The sequence below is a fragment of the Theobroma cacao genome, chromosome 4 (genome assembly GCF_053813885.1).
Source record: "Theobroma cacao isolate CCN51 chromosome 4, ASM5381388v1, whole genome shotgun sequence".
In the NCBI taxonomy this organism is placed as follows: Eukaryota; Viridiplantae; Streptophyta; class Magnoliopsida; order Malvales; family Malvaceae; genus Theobroma; species Theobroma cacao.
The window spans coordinates 16084134-16090133 of record NC_142642.1 but is presented as its reverse complement, the minus strand read 5'-3'; positions in this window follow the sequence as shown (position 1 = coordinate 16090133).

Genomic DNA, 6000 nt, shown 5'->3' with positions numbered 1-6000 from the left:
ATAGAACCATTTAAAGCGAGTAATAAGGCTTTCAAAAGTATGAGTGACTATAAATGGACTTTTCTTGTTAGTGGATGGCTTTCGCTCCATGTTTCCCGAGGTAAACAGGCAATTTCAATATGTTTTAATAAAAAATGTAAAAAAATTCAACTTAAAATCAGTAATGACGTTATAAAATTATTTAAAGCGAATGAGAAGGCTTTCAAAGGCATGAGTGACTATAAATAGACTTTTCTTGTTAATGGATGGCTTTCGCTCTATGTTTCCCGATGTAAACATGCAATCTCAATATGTTTTAACAAAAAATGTAAAAAAATTCAACTTAAAATCGATAATGAGATTAGAAAACCATTTAAAGCGAGTTATAAGGCTTTCAAAGGCATGAGTGACTATAAATAGACTTTTCGTGTTAGTGGATGTCTTTCCCTCCACGTTTCCCGAGGTAAATATGCAATTTCAGTCTGTTTTAATGAAAAATGTAAAAAAATTCATCTCAAAATTAGTAATGAGATTATAAAACCATTTAAAGCGAGTAATAAGGCTTTCAAAAGCATGAGTGACTATAAATGGACTTTTCTTGTTAGTGGATGGCTTTCACTCCATGTTTCCCGAGGTAGACATAAAATTCAATCTGTTTTAATGAAAAATGTAAAAAAATTTAACTTAAAATCAATAATGAGATTATAAAACCATTTAAAGCGAGTAATAAGGCTTTCAAAGGCATGAGTGACTATAAATAGACTTTTCTTGTTAGTGGATGGCTTTCGCTCCATGTTTCCCGATGTAAACATGCAATCTCAATATGTTTTAATCAAAAATATCAAACAATTCAACTTAAAATCAATAATGAGATTATAAAACCATTTAAAGCGAGTAATAAGGCTTTCAAAGGCATGAGTGACTATAAATGGACTTTTGTTGTTAGTGGATGGCTTTCACTCCATGTTTCTTGAAGTAAACATGCAATTTCAATCTGTTTTAATGAAAAATGTAAAAAAATTCACCTCAAAATTAATAATGAGATTTAAAACCATTTAGAGCGAGTAATAAGGCTTTCAAAGGCATGAGTGACTATAACTGGACTTTTCTTGTTAGTGGATGGCTTTCACTCCACGTTTTCCAAGCTAAACACGCAATTTCAATCTGTTTTAACGAAAAATATAAAAAAATTCAACTTAAAATCAATAATGACATTATAAAACCATTTAAAGTGAGTAATAAGGCTTTCAAGGGCATGAGTGACAATAAATGGACTTTTCTTGTCAATGGATGGCCTTGGCTTCACGTTTCTCAAGGTAAACATTCAATTATAAGCTGTTTTTATGAAAAATGTAAAAAAATTCAACTTAAATCAGTAATGACATTATAAAACCATTTGACGCAAGTAATAAGGCTTTCAAAGGCATGAGTGACTATAAATGGAATTTTCTTTTTAGTGGATGGCTTTCGCTCCATGTTTCCCAAGGTAAACATATAATTCAATCTGTTTTCATGAAAAATGTAAAAAAATTTAACTTAAAATCAATAATGAAATTATAAAACCATTTAAAGCGAGTAATAAGGCTTTCAAAGGCATGAGTGACTATAAATAGACTTTTCTTGTTAGTGGATGGCTTCCACTCCATGTTTCTCGAGGTAGACATGCAATTTCAATCTGTTTCAACAAAAATGAAAAAAAATTCACCTCAAAATTAATAATGATATTATAAAACCATTTAAAGCGAGTAATAAGGTTTTCAAAAGCATTAGTGACTATAAATGGACTTTTCTTGTTTGTGGATGGCTTTCGCTCCATGTTTCCCGTGGTAAACATGCAATTTCAATATGTTTTAATGAAAAATGTAAAACAATTCAACTTAAAATCAGTAATGACGTTATAAAACCATTTAAAACGAGTAATAAGGCTTTCAAAGGCATGAGTGACTATAAATAGACTTTTCTTGTTAGTGGATGGCTTCCACTCCATGTTTCTCGAGGTAGACATGCAATTTCAATCTGTTTCAACAAAAATGAAAAAAAATTCACCTCAAAATTAATAATGATATTATAAAACCATTTAAAGCGAGTAATAAGGCTTTCAAAAGCATGAGTGACTATAAATGGACTTTTCTTGTTAGTGGATGGCTTTCGCTCCATGTTTCCCGAGGTAAACATGCAATTTCAATATGTTTTAATGAAAAATGTAAAACAATTCAACTTAAAATCAGTAATGACGTTATAAAACCATTTAAAACGAGTAATAAGGCTTTCAAAGGCATGAGTGACTATAAATAGACTTTTCTTGTTAGTGGATGGCTTTCGCTTCATGTTTCCCAAGGTAAACATGCAATTTCAATCTGTTTTAATAAAAAATGTAAAAAATTCAACTTAAAATCAATAATGACATTATAAAACCATTTAAAGTGAGTAATAAGGCTTTCAAGGGCATGAGTGACAATAAATGGACTTTTCTTGTCAATGGATGGCTTTGGCTTAACGTTTCTCAAGGTAAACATTCAATTATAAGCTGTTTTTATGAAAAATGTAAAAAAATTCAACTTAAATCAGTAATGACATTATAAAATCATTTAACGCAAGTAATAAGGCTTTCAAAGGAATGAGTGACTATAAATGGACTTTTCTTTTTAGTGGATGGCTTTCGCTCCATGTTTCCCAAGGTAAACATATAATTCAATCTGTTTTAATGAAAAATGTAAAAAAATTTAACTTAAAATCAATAATGGAATTATAAACCATTTACAGCGAGTAATAAGGCTTTCAAAGGCATGAGTGACTATAAATAGACTTTTCTTGTTAGTGGATGGCTTCGACTCCATGTTTCTTGAGGTAGACATGCAATTTCAATCTGTTTCAACAAAAATGAAAAAAAATTCACCTCAAAATTAATAATGAGATTATAAAACCATTTAAAGCGAGTAATAAAGCTTTCAAAAGCATGAGTGACTATAAATGGACTTTTCTTGTTAGTGGATGGCTTTCGCTCCATGTTTCCCGAGGTAAACATGCAATTTCAATATGTTTTAATGAAAAATGTAAAACAATTCAACTTAAAATCAGTAATGACGTTATAAAACCATTTAAAACGAGTAATAAGGCTTTCAAAGGCATGAGTGACTATAAATAGACTTTTCTTGTTAGTGGATGGCTTTCGCTCCATGTGTCCCGAGGTAAACATGCAGTTTCAATCTGTTTTAATGAAAAATGTAAAAAAATTGACCTCAAAATTAATAATGAGATTATAAAACCATTTAAAGCAAGTAATAAGGCTTTCAAAGGCATGAGTGACTATAAATGGACTTTTGTTGTTAGTGGATGGCTTTCACTCCATGTTTCTCGAAGAAAACATGCAACTCCAATTTGTTTTAATGAATAATGTAAAAAAATTCACCTCAAAATTAATAATGATATTTAAAGCCATTTAGAGCGATTAATAAGGCTTTCAAAGGCATGAGTGACTATAACTGGACTTTTCTTGTTAGTGGATGGCTTTCACTCTATGTTTCCCAAGGTAAACACGCAATTTTGAATCTGTTTTAACGAAAAATATAAAAAAATTCAACTTAAAATCAATAATGAGATTATAAAACCATTGAAAGCGAGTAATAAGGCTTTCAAAGGCATGAGTGACTATAAATAGACTTTTCTTGTTAGTGGATGGCTTTCGCTCCATGTGTCCCGAGGTAAACCTGCAGTTTCAATCTGTTTTAATGAAAAATGTAAAAAAATTGACCTCAAAATTAATAATGAGATTATAAAACCATTTAAAGCAAGTAATAAGGCTTTCAAAGGCATGAGTGACTATAAATGGACTTTTCTTGTTAGTGGATGGGTTTCGCTCCATGTTTCCCGAGGTAAACATGCAATTTCAATCTGTTTTAATAAAAAATGTAAAAAAATTCAACTTAAAATCAATAATGACATTATAAAACCATTTAAAGTGAGTAATAAGGCTTTCAAGGGCATGAGTGACAATAAATTGACTTTTCTTTTCAATGGATGGCTTTGGCTTCACGTTTCTCAAGGTAAACATTCAATTATAAGCTGTTTTTATGAAAAATGTAAAAAAATTCAACCTAAATCAGTAATGACATTATAAAACCATTTAACGCAAGTAATAAGGCTTTCAAAGGCATGAGTGACTATAAATGGACTTTTCTTGTTAGTGGATGGATTTCGCTCCATGTTTCCTGAGGTAAACATATAATTCAATCTGTTTTAATGAAAAATGTAAAAAAATTTAACTTAAAATCAATAATGAGATTATAAAACCATTTAAAGCGAGTAATAAGGCTTTCAAAGGCATGAGTGACTATAAATAGACTTTTCTTGTTAGTGGATGGCTTCCACTCCATGTTTTCCAAGGTAGACATGCAATTTCAATCTGTTTCAATAAAAAATGAAAAAACATTCACCTCAAAATTAATAATGAGATTATAGAACCATTTAAAGCGAGTAATAAGGCTTTCAAAAGTATGAGTGACTATAAATGGACTTTTCTTGTTAGTGGATGGCTTTCGCTCCATGTTTCCCGAGGTAAACAGGCAATTTCAATATGTTTTAATAAAAAATGTAAAAAAATTCAACTTAAAATCAGTAATGACGTTATAAAATTATTTAAAGCGAATAAGAAGGCTTTCAAAGGCATGAGTGACTATAAATAGACTTTTCATGTTAATGGATGGCTTTCGCTCCATGTTTCCCGATGTAAACATGCAATCTCAATATGTTTTAACAAAAAATGTAAAAAAATTCAACTTAAAATCGATAATGAGATTAGAAAACCATTTAAAGCGAGTTATAAGGCTTTCAAAGGCATGAGTGACTATAAATAGACTTTTCGTGTTAGTGGATGTCTTTCCCTCCACGTTTCCCGAGGTAAATATGCAATTTCAGTCTGTTTTAATGAAAAATGTAAAAAAATTCATCTCAAAATTAGTAATGAGATTATAAAACCATTTAAAGCGAGTAATAAGGCTTTCAAAAGCATGAGTGACTATAAATGGACTTTTCTTGTTAGTGGATGGCTTTCACTCCATGTTTCCCGAGGTAGACATAAAATTCAATCTGTTTTAATGAAAAATGTAAAAAAATTTAACTTAAAATCGATAATGAGATTATAAAACCATTTAAAGCGAGTAATAAGGCTTTCAAGGGCATGAGTGACTAGAAATAGACTTTTCTTGTTAGTGGATGGCTTTCGCTCCATGTTTCCCGATGTAAACATGCAATCTCAATATGTTTTAATCAAAAATATCAAACAATTCAACTTAAAATCAATAATGAGATTATAAAACCATTTAAAGCGAGTAATAAGGCTTTCAAAGGCATGAGTGACTATAAATGGACTTTTGTTGTTAGTGGATGGCTTTCACTCCATGTTTCTTGAAGTAAACATGCAATTTCAATCTGTTTTAATGAAAAATGTAAAAAAATTCACCTCAAAATTAATAATGAGATTTAAAACCATTTAGAGCGAGTAATAAGGCTTTCAAAGGCATGAGTGACTATAACTGGACTTTTCTTGTTAGTGGATGGCTTTCACTCCATGTTTTCCAAGGTAAACACGCAATTTCAATCTGTTTTAACGAAAAATATAAAAAAATTCAACTTAAAATCAATAATGACATTATAAAACCATTTAAAGTGAGTAATAAGGCTTTCAAGGGCATGAGTGACAATAAATGGACTTTTCTTGTCAATGGATGGCCTTGGCTTCACGTTTATCAAGGTAAACATTCAATTATAAGCTGTTTTTATGAAAAATGTAAAAAAATTCAACTTAAATCAGTAATGACATTATAAAACCATTTGACGCAAGTAATAAGGCTTTCAAAGGCATGAGTGACTATAAATGGAATTTTCTTTTTAGTGGATGGCTTTCGCTCCATGTTTCCCAAGGTAAACATATAATTCAATTTGTTTTCATGAAAAATGTAAAAAAATTTAACTTAAAATCAATAATGAAATTATAAAACCATTTAAAGCGAGTAATAAGGCTTT